A 17492-nucleotide genomic window follows, 5' to 3' on the forward strand; every position below is an offset into this window, starting at 1 on the left:
GATAGGGGCGCCTTCGAGGTCATGCGGAGCGTGCTAGACCCAGTGTCTACCCCACAGTCAGCTCCGTCAGCTCCTCCCTCTTCAGTGCCTGCGGTGGTTTCTACCCACCCCCTTGTAACAGACCGTAGAGAGCCAGCTCCTCAGGTTTCCCCATTGGGAATATCCTCCTCTTCCGAGGCCTCTCCTGATCCGGTAGGAGAACCCCCTCGGAAGAGACAGTGCAAGAGGAAGCACATTGACTCCCCTGAGTCTATCACCTCTGACACCGACTTGGAGGAATCTGAAGGTTCCCCTCGGTCCCCCTATGAGGATGTCTCTTTTGCTGACATCCTTGAAATCCTGAAGCAGAGGGGGAACTGGCCCGCCCTTAACCTTTCAGAGGACGAGTCGGTTTACCTTGAGGCATTTTGGCTCTCACCCTTCCACCTCCTGGGTGTCCACTCCCTTTGACCCCCTTATGGAAGTGGTGGCAAGGAAGGCTTGGACGGCCCCTGATTCAGTGGAACCTACCCCAAGGAGGCAGTCAAAATTTATTACTGCCCCTAAAGAGAAAGAGTTTCTATCTAAAGGTGTCTCTGTTGATGCCATGGTGGTGGCCGCAGCCACTAAGAAGGAGTTAGCCGATCCTTCGGTACCTGTCCATCCTCATAATGAGGAGTCTAGGACGACGGACAGGTACGGTAAGCGGATGTTTTCATCAGCGACCTTTTCCATGCGGTCGCTGAACTACTTGTGTCACTTCACCCGTCTCCAGAGGGATTTGCTCAAGGATATGGGTGAGGCCATGCAGGATCCAACAGCTGAGGGGTTCCAAGACAAAATGAACTCCCAGTTGGCAACCCTGAATTAGATTGTCAACTCCTACATGCGGCTTATCTCATATGCGGCTGATGGGGCGAGTAGGGCCGCAAGCACAGGTGTAGCTTTACGACATCACGCCTGGATGCGGCTTTGCAATTTTGCGGACCCTTTCAAGGCGTCCTTCACCAATTCCCCCTTTGATGGCTCAACGTTGTTTGGACCTCAGGTGAAGGATACATTGACTAGGTGCGAGCAGGAAGGTAAGACTCTCTCTGCCGTGGGAGTCCATTTTTCTACCCCTTCTAGACCTTATCCAAAAGGTCAGAGGGGAGGAAAAATGTGGTTCTGCAAACCACAGGGAGTCTCATCTGTCGCACAAGGTCGATTCCCCTCTAGAGGCAGAGGGGGGAATAACAATAGACGCCCTAGGGGCAGAGGTGGTCCGCAAAACCAGGGTAGCAGAGAAACTTTCTCTGATAAACCTTTTCAGCATCCCTGAGGAGCTGCCCGGCTGTCCACCTTCGGAGGCAGTCGGGGGAAGACTATCACTGTACCCAAAAGCCTGGCTTTCCCTCACTCAAGACAAATGGGTACAGTCAATCATATCCGAGGGTTACAAAATTCCCTTTATTCACATCCCATCCCAACCCAAAGGATCCCTTCCAGACGTTCCACCCAGTCTAAGGGAACAAGCAGCATTAGAAATATCAAAGCTGCTGTCAAAAAGAGCTATCCAACCAGTCCCAGCAGACCAGCAAGGATCCGGAATCTACTCCAAATTCTTTTTGGTACCAAAAAAACCAGGGGACTGGAGACCAATACTGGATCTCAGCAAGTTAAACAATTATATTAAAAAAAAACTAAATTCCGGATGGTCATGCTACAGTCCATTCTACCCTTCTTGGGTCAGGACAATTGGATGTGCTCGATAGACCTTCAGGATGCGTACTACCATATCAAAATGCACAGACGCTCCAGGAGGTTTCTCCGCTTCAGGCTGGGAGCCAGTCACTACCAGTTCAGAGCCCTGCCCTTTGGTCTCACTACAGCCCCATGAGTGTTTACCAAATGCATAGCAGTGGTCGCGGCTCACTTGAGACGTCAAGGATTCCAGGTGTTTCCATATTTGGACGACTGGCTCCTTACCGCCACTACCAGACATCAACTGCTTCTATCCAGTGACTTCACCATCTAAACTTGCCAAGCTCTAGGCATTTCAATAAATTTCGAAAAATCTGCCTTGTCGCCTTGTCAATCTATTACATTTATAGGCATCACCTTATACACAGTCCATCTTTCCGCCAGACGTACAGAGCAAAGAGTATTAGATATCCGCAAACAAGTTTACCTTCTACTTCAATGCAACAAGGTCAAAGCCAGGGTAGTCTTGAAGGTATTAGGACTCATGGCAGCTACTATTACACTTCTCCCCTTAACTCGTTTTCACATGCGGATCCTCCAGTGGATGCTGTTTACTCAATGGTCCTTCCAACAGCTCCCGATGTCTCATCATCCTACTGACTCAATCATGCAAGAATAATCTGTCTTGGTGGTTCACATCACCTCAAGTTCTCCAGGGCAGACCCTTCATTCTCCCACCCCCAATCACCACAGTGACAACGGACGCCTCCCTGATCGGGTGGGGGCATTATCAGGGCAGGACAGTCCAGGGCACGTGGCAACCTTTCGAGTGCCACTTGCACATAAATGTCTTGGAGATGACAGCAGTGCTTTTAGCGTTGCAAGCCCTTCAGGACTCTCTTCCCACAGGGACTATTGCAATTCAGACGGACAACATGTCCGTAGTGTGGTACATCAACAAACAGGGTGGAACCAAGTCCTACCCCTTATGTCGAGAGGCACTCAGTCTTTGGCAGTGGGCGATTTCTTCTCAGCGTTTTCTGATAGCAACGCACATTCCTGGGAAGTCCAACGTGATTGCGGACAAGTTGAGCAGGGCCATTCTCATGCCTCACGAGTGGTCTCTAAAAAAATCAGTGCTAGAAGAAGTCTTTCAAAGATGGGGCCGGCCTTGCTGCGATCTTTTTGCTACTCCCCAAAACAGCAAGTGTCACGACTTCTTCACTCTCTTCCCGTTACCAGGCCATCCCACCAGAGACGCTCTAGTCCACGATTGGCCCCGGGGACTTCTGTATGCTTTCCCCCCCTTTCCACTGATCTCTCAATTAATTCAGAAAGCTATCGCCTTGAGAATCACCATGATCCTCATTGCCCTTTACTGGCCTCGACAGATATGGTTTCCGTTCCTCCATCATTACCTGTTGGAGCAGCCTTGGCATCTGGACCCGGTGCCAGATCTTTTGACCCACCAGTCAGGCCAGCTGCACCACTCCCTTCAATCTCTCAACCTCACAGCATGGTTTCTCCGATTCCTACCCTAGCCAGGCTTCCTTTAATCTCTCATTCGGTCCGTAACATCCTGATAGCCTCTCACAAGTCTTCTACCAGGAGGATTTATAATAGTAAGTGGAAACGTTTTTCCTTCTGGGAAGCATCAAAAAATATACACCCCTTCACTGCACCTATCCAGTCTATCCTAGACTTTCTGGCAGAGCTCTTTCATTTAGGCTCTTCCTCATCTACCATTAGAGTACAACTAGCCGCTATATCTAACTTTCATGTAGGTGTCGCGGACTCCAGTATCATGTCCCATAAACTCTGCAAAGCCTTTTTAAGAGGTGTTTTTCTGCTCAAGCCCCCAATCAAAGATCCCCCACCTCCATGGGACTTGAATTTGGTCCTAGCATCCTTGATTCTCCCCCCTTCGAACCAGCGGCTTCATGCCCTCTTAAGTTGCTCTCATGGAAAACACTTTTTCTAGTAGCCATAACATCGGCTAGAAGGGTATCTGAACTTCATGCTCTTTGCAGTCGTCCTCCTTACTTAGTTTTCCATAAAGACAGGGTGTCCCTCCGGACTAATCCGTCCTTCTTGCCTAAGGTTTCCTCTGAGGCAAACCTAAACCAGACGATTGATCTCCCCGTCTTCTTCCCTGAGTATTCCAACAGGTCGGAACAAAAGTTACATTTTCTAGATGTTCACCACCAACTTAGATATTATTTAAGCAGGACTAAACAGTTCAGGAAATCTGATCAGCTTTTCCTGTCTTATGCGGAAGGGAAATTGGGCCTTCCAGTTACTAAAGTGTCCCTTTCAAGATGGCTTACCTCTATAATTACCTTCATCTATGAAATCAGACATCAAAAACTGCCTTCAAGACCTAGAGCTCATTCAACTAGGGCATTAGCTACATCGGTAGCTTTTCAGGACAGGCTACCAATAGATTCCATTTGTGCAGCAGCCACATGGGCTTCTCCTCATACCTTTATTTTGCATTACAAATTGGATATGGCCTCCAGAAACCGTGCCAACTTTGGTTCCACTGTTCTCAAGAGTCTGTTCCGATAGGCCACCCGGAGTAAGGTGCTAGGGACGCGGTCCCATCCAGCAAGAATGAAGGCGAGATTGACAACTTAATATTAAGAAGTTATGTACCTACCATAACGTTCCATGTTAGTTGTCTTCTTCTCGCCTTCTTTCTTGCGTCCCACCCTCCTTCCCCCTAGCCTGGACAGACCGATAGGAATATTTGGGATCTTCCACTGGGATTTTTTCCTTCCCACATGTTCTACCACCTCTATTCTCCCTTTTTATGTTTGTGGTAGTTTACCTACAGTTTTATATATAGAGGTTGGTTCTTTTTCTCTCGTCTCCATTCTATGGAGACCAGAACTGCTTGGTTTTAGCTATCAAACGAGATCCGAGTAGTTACCGCCTAGCATTGTGGGATACAGGGGAGCCTTGAGCCGGTGGAATAAGCTCTCGAGCTTTAATATTGGCCGAGTCAGTGCCGAGGGTCGGCTCCGAACCCATCCAGCAAGAAAGAAGGCGAGAAGAAGACAACTAACATGGAACGTTATGGTAGGTACATAACTTCTTATTTTGGCCTTCTGCCTTAAGACAATCGTCCAGGTATGGGTATATTTGAATATTTCTTTGCCTGCAAAATGCAATGACTGGAGCTAGGCACTTTGTGAATACCCTGGACGCAGTAGATAAGTCAAAGGGAAGTGCAGAGAACTGGTAGTGCATTGTAGCCTGCTTTGAAGAGTAAGTATCTTCTGCAAGACTCCTTGATAGGGATGTGCAGGTTTGCTTCTTTTAAGTCGAGTGTTGCCAACCAGGCATCTTTGCCTAGCATAGAAAGCAGCAGGTGAACAGTCAGCATTCTTGAATTTTGGAATCACCAGAAAGGTGTTTAGAGTAGAAAGGTCCAGGATAGGATGCCAAGAATTGTCTTTTCTGGGTACCAGAAAAAGTCTCTAATAGAAACCTTGTCCCTTTTCCTCTTCTGGTAGAAAGTGAATAGCCCCCATGCTTAAGAGGGAGCGTACTTGATTTTGGGCCTCTGCCCGCTGATTTGGGGGTAGATCTCACCACCCGCTTGGTGTTGGTAATGTGTGGAAGTGAAATCTGTATCCTTGGGACACTGTATTTAAAGTAAGGATAAAAAAGGGGATGGAGTAAACACCTTCTAACAAGACAACAAATGTAATAACAGGAAAATTAGCGTATAGAAGGTGAACAAGGCAGTGTCATCCAAAAACACAAGTAGTCGGTGCAGATCAAATAGTATGCAATTCTCTCCACCAATAAACCACTCTTCAAGCGATGCAGCTATAATGACAAAGGCAGCTTTATTGAGTAAGCGCTTTCACCTACACGGCTTCTTCAGACTCGCATACAAACATAGCTAAAATGCAGTTAATATTCTGTTTAAGGCGGGAAAGACTCAATTAAACAATTACAATAGTAAAAAGAATAATACGTCACTCGTTCGTAACATATTAAAAGCAGGTTAAAAAGCATATAATACTTAAAAATACTTCCCAGATAGCCATAATGCATCATACAAAAAGGGTAGAAAAATATTAAACTTAATACTATGAAATATTGCTAAAACATATATGACAAAGAAAGTCTCTATAAATAAACCTGGTAAAGACAAAGTGGAGCTGGATGCTAATTAATGAGCTTTCAGTCTTCTAATTTTAAGGAATGGTCTAACAGAGATCTTGGCATTGAGACCTGGTGGAACATCAGATCTCAATTTCATGATCCACATGTTTTCCCTACTTTCAGTATGTGTTTTAATGTCACCACCTCTGATATTTACATTGACATGTTCAACTATTCTAAAAGTAAAAGTGTGGTGAATGCCAAGTTCAGATGTATGCTTGGCCAGTGCATTGCTGGTGTGCCCCATCCTAATGCTATATAGGTGCTCACGTATGCGATCTTTGAAGCATCTGTTGGTCTTCCCTATATAGAAGGACCCACATACGGAGCAGGTAGCAAGGTAAATAACATTTCTGGTCAAACAATTACCATTAACTCTGAAAAAATATTGACGTGAACTAGAAGGATGAGTGAACAAAGTACTGGAATTAATATGAGGGCAAAAGTTACAACTTCCACAACGGCGTGTGCCACTTTGTTGGATACAATAGCGTGGGTTAATGGGGCCTTTGTCACATATTAATCTTTTTAAATTCTTCTTATTCCTATATCTAAAATGGGGAGCTTCACCTAACGTTTCTCTGATATGAGGATCAACCATCAAGACATTCCAGTGGCTCCTCACTACTTCCTTAATAACACCAACATCATTAGTGAAGAAGACTGAGAAAGCCCCTATACTGGATGTAATATTGTCTGTTCTGGTGTCTCTGTGAATTGTGTCTAATACATTCATCCTGTCGGAGAAATATGGAGCTGCTATATCTAATCTGAGTTCACTAAGGCCTTCGGTGCCTTTAGAAATATCATTCAATCTGTACCCTCGCTGTATCAATCTCTGATTTAAGTCACCCAGGTCTTGTTCAAACCCTGTGTTAGTAGGATTATACCTAGACGCCCTCAAGGCCTGTCCCTTCACTATATTATTAAAAACATAGTGTGGGTGCATACTAGAACGATGTAGAATTGTGTTCTTGTGGCAAATCTTTTGTGTGAGTGGGTGTGTGGGGGTGTGGATGTGTATGTATAAGTGTATTTATAACACAAAAAATATGTAGTAGGTCCATATACAACACATTTACGAATTTTAATAATATTAATAAATTTTAATAGATATAGTACATGTTTCAATATGTATAAACACATACAGATCTATACACACATATTTGCACATAAATCTATCTAAATATTTAATTAATTTTCTGTGTATTCGACATCTTCAGAATATCGGAAACATTAAATCATAGGCATTTGAATGTTGGTCATGTGAGATATATATCTATACATTTTCCCCTATCCAGATATAATATATATGTATGTGTATATAATTATATACACATGCATATATATATTTACACATATAAAGCGATTTGTAAAGTTGTCAGTATAAATTGAAGCTGTCCGGTCTCTCTTTCTTTTTGTCATCATGTATGCACATATACTTCTTTAAGAAGATAAGCGTCAATTAAAAATTTTGCGCGCTTTTTATAAATATTGTATAAATACTACACTTTGAAATTTCTAACTGTGTGATTTTTCTGAAGAAGTCCTGTATGTAAACAGGACGAAAAACGTAATTTTTATTTTTAAGCGTTTAAATTCAAGTATCTTAAAATGTTTCTCTGCAGTCCGGCCGTGGTATTTGTTTTTTCAATACATAAATTTGTGTGATAAAGCAATGCAATATAATTCAAATATAGTAGTGCAAGCAAATACATCCAGAATGAATACCCCAATCAGGTAGCATGAGTAGGTGTTAGCCAATAGTCCTGTCCCAAGAGAGGAAGGAGGGAGGGAAACCTGGACTGCAGCTGTATTAGCACTCTAACATCTACATTTATGGTAGGTACAAAACTGTACTATGTTCATCGTGCATACAGCTGCAGTCATAACAGATGGGTAGAATCCCAAAGCTAAGAAAGGGGTGGTAGGCACTAGGTGGAACTAGGAGGAGCCAGAATGCCCTGCAAGACTGCAGTGGCAAAGCACGCTCTAGATTTGGAGTATAATGGAAGGTGGTAGTGCTTGGAGAAGGTATGCACAGAGCTCCAAGTGGCTGCTTCCAAAATATCTTTGGTAGGAACTCCTCTGAGAAAAGCTGCAGAGGTAGCCGTGGCCCTTGTGGAGTGAGATCTGATGCCTGTAGGTACAGTTTTGCCATGAAAGGCATAGCAAAAGCGTATGCAGTGGGCTATCCATTTTGAGAGAGTCTGTTTGGAAATTGGCTTTCCTTGTACTCCTATAGCATAGGACACAAAGAGCCGATCTGATTTCCTGAAAGGCTTTGTTCTGTCCAAATAGTAACGCAGTTGTCTGTGGATGTCCAAGGAATGTAGTAATCTCTCCCCTTTGTTTTGAGGATTAGGATAAAAGGTAGGCAAGTGTATAGCCTGATTCAAAGCTACCCTGGATACCACTTTTGGCATAAAGGACGGGTTGGTTCATAAGGAAACTCTGTCCTGATGGAAGATGATGAAAGGCTGCACAGCCATGAGAGCTTGTAGTTCCGATACCCTATGAGCTGAGGTAATAGCCAGAAGGAAAGCTGTTTTCCAGGACAAATACTGCAAATCTGATGAGGCAGCTGTCTCAAAAGGAGGCAAAGTCAGTTTTTCTAGAATGAAATTGAGATCCCAAGCAGGTATTGGTTGTTTCCTTGGGGGTTTTAGATTCTTAGCCCCTCTGAGGAACTGTCTTAAGAGGAGGTGAGAGAATAAGGGTGGATCAGTGTTGTATTCTGCAGAAATGGCTGAGGCATGGATTTTGATGGAGGAGAAAGAAAGTCCACTGCTTAGCAGCTCAGCTAGATACTGTAATATTTGAGGTAAATTCAGTTTTCCAGGATCCTGGCCCTTTTTCTCATTCCAGACACAAAACCGCTTCCATTTTGCGGAGTAAGCTTTTCTGGTAGATGGCCTTCTGGCCTCCAAAATGACATCCTGCACCTCCTTGGAGAGTAGGGTCTGTTGTGATGCTAAGGAATCTTCCATGCGGCTAGATTGAGTGTTTTTAGCGGACTGTGAAGAGTTTTGAAGCTGTGCTGAGTCAGAAGAAGAGGCATTAGAGGCAAGGTCCATGGTGGGGAATGTGTCAGGCTCCTCAGGAGTGGGTACCAGTGTTGTCTTGGCCAGTCTGGAGCAATGAAAATCACCTTCGGTCTGTCTGCTCTGGTTTTTAATAGACCTTTGGGCAGCAGAGGAAGAGGTGGGAAGGCATAAACTGTCATTGATGTCCAACTGAAAGAGAGAGCGTCCACTCTCCAGGCCTTTGGGTGAAAAATCCTTGAGCAGAATTTTGTCAATTGGTGATTTTCGTGGGAAGCAAAGAGATCTAGGTCTAGCCTTCCCCATGCTTGAATTATCTCTGTAAAAACTTGAGGATGCAACTTCCATTCGTGTGGCTCTGTCATATTTCTGCTTAGGTTGTCTGCCAGCGTGTTTTCCTTGCCTGGCAAGTACTGTGCTTGTAGTTCGATTTGTAAGTCCATGACCATGTTCCAAAGTGACATAGCCAGTCTGCATAGGGGGTATGAATGGGTTCCTCCCTGTTTATGTACCACATTACTGTGGTGTTGTCCGTCCTTATCAATAGCTGACCTGGTTGCAGGAGGTCTTTGAAAGCTATAATAGCATTTATTACTGTTAGCATTTCCTTTTGATTGATGTGTAGGTGCTTTTCTTTTTGGGACCATTTGCCCTGAATGCACCGATCTGTCATGTGCACCCCCCAGGCGTAGTCCGAGGCGTCTGTTGTGATGACTTGCTTTGCTTGAGGCTTGCTGAATGGGAGACCTGTGTTTGCTTGGCATGCTTGAGCCCACCACAGAAATTCCTTTTGAAGACATGGAATTAGTGGCATTATTGTTTCCAGGCTGTGGCTGTGTTGAGACCATAGGTTTTTCAGGTACCATTGAAGTTTCCTCATATGCAGCTTTGCACATGGGATTAGTAAGATGCAAGATGCCATGAATCCCAGAGCCTGCAGGATTTTCCTTGCAGTCAGCCTGGTGCAATTTGCTAGTGTTCTGAAGTATTGAGTTAGTTGCCCCTGCTTCTCTGGCGTGAGGTAGGCCATCTGGGTGTTTGTGTCCAAGTTGGCACCCAGGAAAATTATTTTCCGAGAGGGTATTAACCTTGATTTCTTTTTGTTGACTGTGTATCCCAGAGAATTCAACAGTATTATTACATAAGCCAGATGTCCCAGTAAAATGTGCTTGCTGTCTGCTTGGATCAGGCAGTCGTCCAAATAGGGGTATATTTGTATCCCTTGAAGTCTGCAGTAGGCAATTACTGATGCCAGGCATTTCGTGAATACTCTGGGCGCAGTAGATAAGCCAAAGGGCAACGCAGAGAATTGATAATGGGTTGAACCTGCAAGAAATCTGAGGTATCTTCTGCAATTTTGTCTGATTGGGACATGCAGGTATGCCTCCTTGAGGTCCAATATTACCAGCCAAGACTCCTTGCCCAGCATGGGAAAAAGCTGCTGTAGAGTGAGCATCTTGAATTTTGGTACGAGTAGAAATGTGTTTAGGATGGAAAGGTCCAAAATAGGTCTCCAATCTTTTCCCTTCCTTGGTACCAGGAATAGTCTGGAATAAAAACCTTGACCTTGTTCGTGCGTAGGTACCTCTTGAATAGCTTTCATGTCTATGAGATCTGAAATTAGTCTTTGTGCCTCTGCCCTTTGATTGTGTGGCAGGTTTGGCATGCCTCTCATTTTTGGAAGGGTGTGAAAATGGAATCTGTAGCCTCTCTTTATAATGTCCAGGATCCATTTGTCTTTTGTGACAATATGCCAATTTTTTGAAAATAATGCCAGTTTTCCACCTAATGGTGCTGCCATTTGAGTCTTGCTTGGCATGCAAAGGGGAAAGTCATTGGGCTTGCTTTCTGAATGGTTGCAAGTTATCCTCACCACCTCTTTGTGTAGGAGCTTGCCATTGTCTGCCTCTAAACGATCCTTGGGATTGCCCTCTGCCCCTCGGGCGCCTGTATCTACCTCTTTGGGGTCTGTCCGTGGCTGGAAAGGACCAATTTTTGGAAGGCCAATTTCTACTGAAACGTGGGGGTTGTACCTGTAGAAAGTCTTTCACTGTGTGCATTGATTTAGCCTTTTCCTCCATTTTCCTTAATACCTCCTCAGCATTAGCACCAAATAATACATCCTTTTGCAGAGGGGCATCTAGTAATTTGGCTTTGACATGATCTGGTAAGGTTTGTTCCTTGAGCCAGGCATGCCTACGTATGACTGATCCTGTAACAGCAGCTCCACATGAGGCCTCTAGAGCATCAAAACCACACTGTAAGGTATGTTTACCCACTTGTTCTGCACTATGCATCAAATCCAGCAACTCCTTCAAGTCTGGTTGTTCAGGTTGTGACATTTTACTTCTCAATTGTGATAACAAAAACTGTTGGTACTTTAGCATATGGAACTGACAGTTTAATGCCCTCATGGTTAAGGTGGCCGAGGTATATACCTTTTTTAGGATCTGGAATCTCTCTCGGAAGGCAATGGATTTTTAGCAGTGGAGGCCTTAATTCCCTTGGGGCCCTGTGAGATAGTTTCTGGGTCAGCAGCATGGCTTTTGTATAGAAATTGGTGTGAGTCAGGAACCCTGTAGTACCTGTCAGGCTTGACTGGAGGTAGAGAATCCGGGTTAAGGCAGGCCTCCGAGTACACATCATCTAGTATGTCCAAGACAGGAGGTATAGCTAGAGGCCTGTGCTGAGGTAGCAAGAGAAATTCCCTAAGCCTTTTCTTGGAATCTGAATAATCTTGGCCTTCCCAGTGGAAGTGTTCCCTTAAGGTATGCAAAGTGTCCCCAAATGAGTAATCCTCTGGGGGGGGGGAGACAGAGGGGATGGACTCCTCAGCATCAGAATCTTCAAAAGGGGAGTAAGGATGTTTCTGTTCATCAGAGTGCTCTGAAATAATGCAGCCCTGATCAGAGGAGGGGGATTCTTCCTCCACTCTGGGCCTTTTGTCCGGGAGGGGTTGTGAACCCCTGATAAGAGTAATCAAATCCTCAGCCATTTTAAGCATCTGTTTTTTAGGCATGGGGCCTGGAGATGGGCCTTGTGTAGCTGGTCTCTTAGAATGCATGGCTGCTTCAGACTTAGTGTAAGCCTTGATGGAAAAAGAAGAGGAAGGTCTGAAGACACCTTGAGAGGAGGTAGACCTGTCCACATTTTGAGATTCACCGCCAAGAGCGGCTTCAGTATCTGTAGTCGAGGTGTGGGCCAAGGAGCCTGCGACCTGGGGCACAGGAGACACCGCCAATGTAGTGTCGTCGGTAGTCATGGGCTGCGTAGGCGCTTCACTGAGAACTGGACCACGTGTAGTCGGCTTTGGCGTGGTGTCGGTAGAGGCCGCGGACCTTGTGTGTCGGTCCTTGTCTTTGCGTTTTTTAGACAAAACTGGAGTCTGAGTATCCGACGACATAATATAGTTAAATTTTTGGCCAAAATAATGCTGGGCGAACTCCGCCCGACGCTTAATGGTGCGTTTATTGAAAGTAGCACAAAAGCGGCAGACTGAGACGTCGTGGTCTGGGCCTAAACAAGGAATACAGAGGGAATGGAAATCCTTATGCGGTATTTGCTTCCCACATGAAATACAATTATTAACTTTGTCTGACATCGGTCTGAGGCAAGAAAAGTTTCCCCAACGGGGTACTTAGCTTTCAAGAAGACTTCGGTTGCAAAATTTTCGTAATTTCAGGTGCTGGCCGACCGGCACTTACCAACTGCTTCTGCTTCGGGCCCCGCTTGGCAAGAAAGACTGAAGAAAATGGCGTTGGCTGGTTCTTTTATACCCCTGTCGCACTGACGTCAGGGAAGAAGCGACGACAACCGACGCCGGACCTAGACTTTGGAATTCGGCCGACCGAGGACCCGGCCTGCCGCAGGAGAACCCATCTGTTATGACTGCAGCTGTATGCACGATGAACATCTGAAAGAAGGGGAAGAATCTAAGTATGGCATGGATTGATTACAAAAAAGCATTTGATAGTATCGCACATTCATGGATAAAAGAGTGCTTAAAAATTATGAGATACACCCTACACTGACTACATAACAGTAACCATGAAACAATGGCAGACCACTTGGCAATTAAGCCATGATAAAGGACAGATGATTATCCCAGGGATAAAAATTCAAAGGGGAATATTCCAGGGTGACTCTGTCACCACTGCTATTCTGCCTTGCCATTAATCCATTTACTTAACAGCTTACGCCATGGCTACAATTTGGCTCCTAGAAAACAAGTTTAATGACTTATCTTCTCTGTCGATGATTTAAAACTGTATAGCTCATCAGACGAGGAAAGTACAGTTTTGTACCTACCATAAATGTAGATGTTCGAGGATCCACATTGCTGCAGTCCTTACTATTGGGTAGTCCGCTGTCCAGTCGGCCCGAATACCAGAGTATATGGCTGACGTCGGTCAGGGCGCATTAGACTGACGTCAGTACGTCAGGGTACTAATGCGCATGACCGACGTCATATCCTCAGTCTTTTCTTGCCCCAGATGTCAGAAGACCCTAAAAAGACAAGGCCCAAAATACCTGCACCAAAAATATGTACAATATATACAAAAATATATACAAAAATATCAGCATATAACCACACCTACACAACCACCCCTAAACACAGAGGGGAAGGAGGGAGGGTAAATTGGACTGCAGCAATGTGGATCCTCGAACATCTACATTTATGGTAGGTACAAAACTGTACTATGTTCTTCGTTCCACATTGCTGCAGTCCTTACTATTGGGTAGAATCCCAAAGCAGAGGTAAGGGAGGCTGGCAAATCATAAAGAAGTAGGAGCTGACAACATGCCTTGCAAAACAGCTGTGGCAAAACCAGCCCTAGACTTAGAGTAGATAGGAAGGTGATAATGCTTAGAGAAAGTATGCACTGAACTCCAAGTAGCTGCCTCCAAAATATCCTTAGTTGCCAGCGGCCTTAGAAATGCTGTTGAAGTGGCAGTAGCCCTAGTGGAATGAGGCCTAATCCCAGCTGGAATCTCCTTGCCATGATGGGAATAACAAAATGCAATGCAAAACCCAATCCACCTAGAAATAGTTTGTTTTGACACAGGCTTGCCCTGCGAACTCAAAGCAAAAGAAACCAACAACTGCTGAGACTGCCTAAAATCCTTAGTCCTGCTTAAATAATAACGCAATTGCCTGTGTACATCTAAAGTGTGCAAAATCTTTTCCCCTTTATTTTGGGGGTCTGCATAAAAAGTAGGCAAATGAATAGTTTGGTTTAAAGCCACACTAGAAACCACCTTAGGCATAAAGGAAGGATTAGTACGTAATGATACCCTATCCTTATGGAAAATCAAAAAGGGCTCTACTGCCATAAGGGCCTGCAACTCAGACACCCTTCTTGCAGAAGTAATAGCCAACAGAAAAGCAGTCTTCCATGACAAGTATTTCAATTCAGCAGTAGCCGAGGCTCAAAAGGTTGTAGAGTAAGTTTTTCCAACACAAAATTGAGATCCCAAGCAGGAGTAGGAGCTCTACGTGGGGGTCTTATATTCTTTGCCCCTCTAAGAAACTGCTTGAACAAAGGATGCGAAAACAATGGTGGGTCACAATCATAGTGAGCTGAAATTGCTGCAGCATGAATCTTAATGGAAGAGAAGGACAAACCTTTGTCCAATAACTCAGTAAGATATTGAAGAGCCACACTCAAATTAGGCTCAGAAATCTCCAAATTCTTTGCTGTACTCCAAAATAAAAATCTCTTCCATTTTTCTGCGTACACTTTCCTTGTACTAGGTCTTCTAGCTTCCATAATCACATTTAAAACTTGTTGAGGAAGTTGAGACCTGCTGTGTTTCAACACAGAATATGCCAGGCTGTTAGATGGAGAGTGAAGCTTGACATTGAGCAGATGACCGTCCTTCTGAGATAACAGATGAGGAATCAAAGGTAAAGGCCATGGAGGCTTCCTTACCAGACTCCTTAGTAGTGGGTACCAGTGTTGCCGAGGCCAATCTGGAGCTATCAAAATCATCCTTGGCTTGTCTTGTCTGACTTTTAATAGCACCTTTGGAAGAAGAGGCAGAGGTGGAAAGGCATACACATGAAGGTTTTTCCAACTGAAAGACAGAGCATCCACTTTCCAAGCTGTGTGATGAAACCCCTTTGTGCAAAACTTTGGCAGCTGGTGGTTCAGTGGAGAAGCGAACAGATCTATGTCTGGAGTTCCCCATGACACTGTCAAATTCTGAAATACATGAAGATCCAGTTTCCACTCGTGGGGATCCATGATTTGTCTGCTTAACACATCTGCTAAGGAGTTCTGTGCTCCCGGCAGAAACCTTGCCTGAAGAGTTAGTTGCAAGCTTAGCGCAGTCTCCCATAAAATCATTGCTTGCCTGCATAGAGGATAAGAATGTGTTGCCCCTTGCTTGTTGATGTACCACATGACAGTTGTGTTGTCTGTTAGAATCAACACCTGCCCTGGAAGAAGTAACTCCTTGAAAGCCATTAATGCAAACTGGACTGCTAACATCTCCTTCATGTTGATATGTAGATGCAGTAGTCTGGCAGGCCACTTGTCTTGTATCCACTTTCCATTTAGATGAGCATCTCAAGCAATGTCCGAGGCATCTGTCGTTAAAATCTGACTCGCCTCTGGCCGGGTCACAGAGAGTCCCTTGTTTAGGTGACATTCCTGAGCCCACCACAAAAATTCTTTTTGAAGACAAGGTATTATTTGAATGACAGTGTCCAAATCCTGGCAGTGCTGTGTCCATACATTTTTGAGATACCATTGCAGCTTCCTCATATGCAGTTTGGCATTGGGAAGCACCAGAATACAAGATGCCATGAACCCTAATGCTTGAAGGACTGTCCTTGCAGTCAGCACGGACTGATGAGATAGTTGATGGAAGTAAAGTGATAGACTCTTTTGTTTGTCCGGGGTTAAAAAGGCCATCTGGGCTGCTGTATTCAGTCTCACACCCAGAAAGCACATGTCTTGAGAGGGTACTAGACTGGACTTTATTTCGTTCACAGAATACCCTAGGCATCTTAGCACTGCTATAACATATTCCAGATGCTGTAGAAGGTTTTCCTTTTCTTGAGCCAGAATCAGGCAGTCGTCCAAGTAAGGATAGATTTGAATTCCTTTTAGCCTGAAGTAAGCTATGACTGGAGCCAGAACCTTTGTGAATACTCTGGGCGCAGTAGATAAGCCAAAGGGCAATGCAGAGAACTGATAATGAGAATTTCCAGCTCGAAAACGCAGATACTTCCTGCAACTTAGTCTTATAGGCACATGAAGGTAAGCTTCCTTGAGATCTAAAGTTACCATCCAGTGATCCTTGCCCAGCAGAGGTAAAAGCTGTGGTAACGTCAACATCTTGAACTTGGGAATGTCCAGATAAGTGTTGAGGATAGATAAATCCAAAATTGGTCTCCACGTGCTCCCCTTCTTTGGTACTAGGAACAGGCGAGAATAAAATCCTAGGCCCCTTTCTGATACAGGGACTGGCTGAATGGCCCCTATTTGGAGTAACAGAGAAATTTGCTTGTGAGCCTCTTTCCTTTGTGGAGGAGGAACATCTGGCATGCCTTTGAAAGGGGGCAATGTATGGAAATAAAACCTGTAACCGTGGTGAATGATATCCAACACCCATCTGTCTTGAGTAATTAAATCCCAATTTCCTTTGAAAAGAGACAGTCTTCCTCCTAAAGGAGCTGCCAGACGAGAATCTACTGGCAGCTGAAAAGGCAGGTCATTGGGTCTGTTTACGAAAGGACTGACCCCTGCCCTCAAAGTCTGAGCAGGTGAACTCCCTGTTCTAGGCCTAAAAGAACCTTGAGCTCTGCCCCTACCACGTCTAGACCTACCCCTAGACTGGGAATCATAAGCAGGATATGTCCATCCCTTAGTAGGCCAATTTCTACTAAACTTCGGTGGCTGCACCTGCAAAAAATCTTTAACAGTTTGCATAGACTTAGCTTTGTCCTCCATTTTCTTTAAAACTGCTTCCACAGGCGAACCAAACAACACATCAGACTGTAAAGGAGCATCCAAAATCCTTGTCTTAACATGCTCAGCTAAATTCTGATCCCTCAACCAGGCATGCCTGCGAAGAACAGAACTAGTGGCAGCCACCCTCGAGGAGGCCTGTACAGCATCAAAACCACATTGCAAAGAATGCTTACCCACTTGTTCAGACACATGAACTAAATCCAGCAACTCTTTACACTCAATACCTTCCGCCAAAGCATCCACCTTAGATTTCAGTTGTGAAAGGAGATAATTTTGATATTTAAGCATGTGAAACTGACAATTCAACGCCTCATGGCTAAAGTGGAAGAAGTATACACTTTCTTTCCCCATCTATCCAAAGCCCTTGCCTCTTTATCAGTGGGAACAGGGTTTTTAACCACAGAGGCCTTAACACCTTTAGGTCCCTGAGAAACAGTTTCGGGTCTGCCCTAGGACTCTTAAAAGATACTTATGAGCTTCAGGCACCCTATAGTACCTATCAGGTTTAACAGGAGCAGGAGGCAAAGAATCAGGGTTCAGGGAAGCCTCTGCAAAAACATCTTCCACCACATTCAACACAGGAGGTATAGCTAAGGGCCTATGCTGGGGCAAAACAAGAATTCCC

At 44.7% G+C, this 17492-nt stretch overlaps 1 protein-coding gene across 2 annotated transcripts in view; it reads right to left on the minus strand.

Moving 5' to 3' along the window:
- Positions 1-17492, minus strand: part of ERBIN (erbb2 interacting protein) — a 3184408-nt gene that overhangs the window by 1326182 nt on the left and 1840734 nt on the right. The gene's annotated exons all lie outside the window — the stretch shown is intronic.

This window comes from Protopterus annectens, chromosome 2.part1 (assembly GCF_019279795.1).
Source record: "Protopterus annectens isolate FY-2018-M chromosome 2.part1, PAN1.0, whole genome shotgun sequence".
Lineage (NCBI taxonomy): Eukaryota > Metazoa > Chordata > Ceratodontiformes > Protopteridae > Protopterus > Protopterus annectens.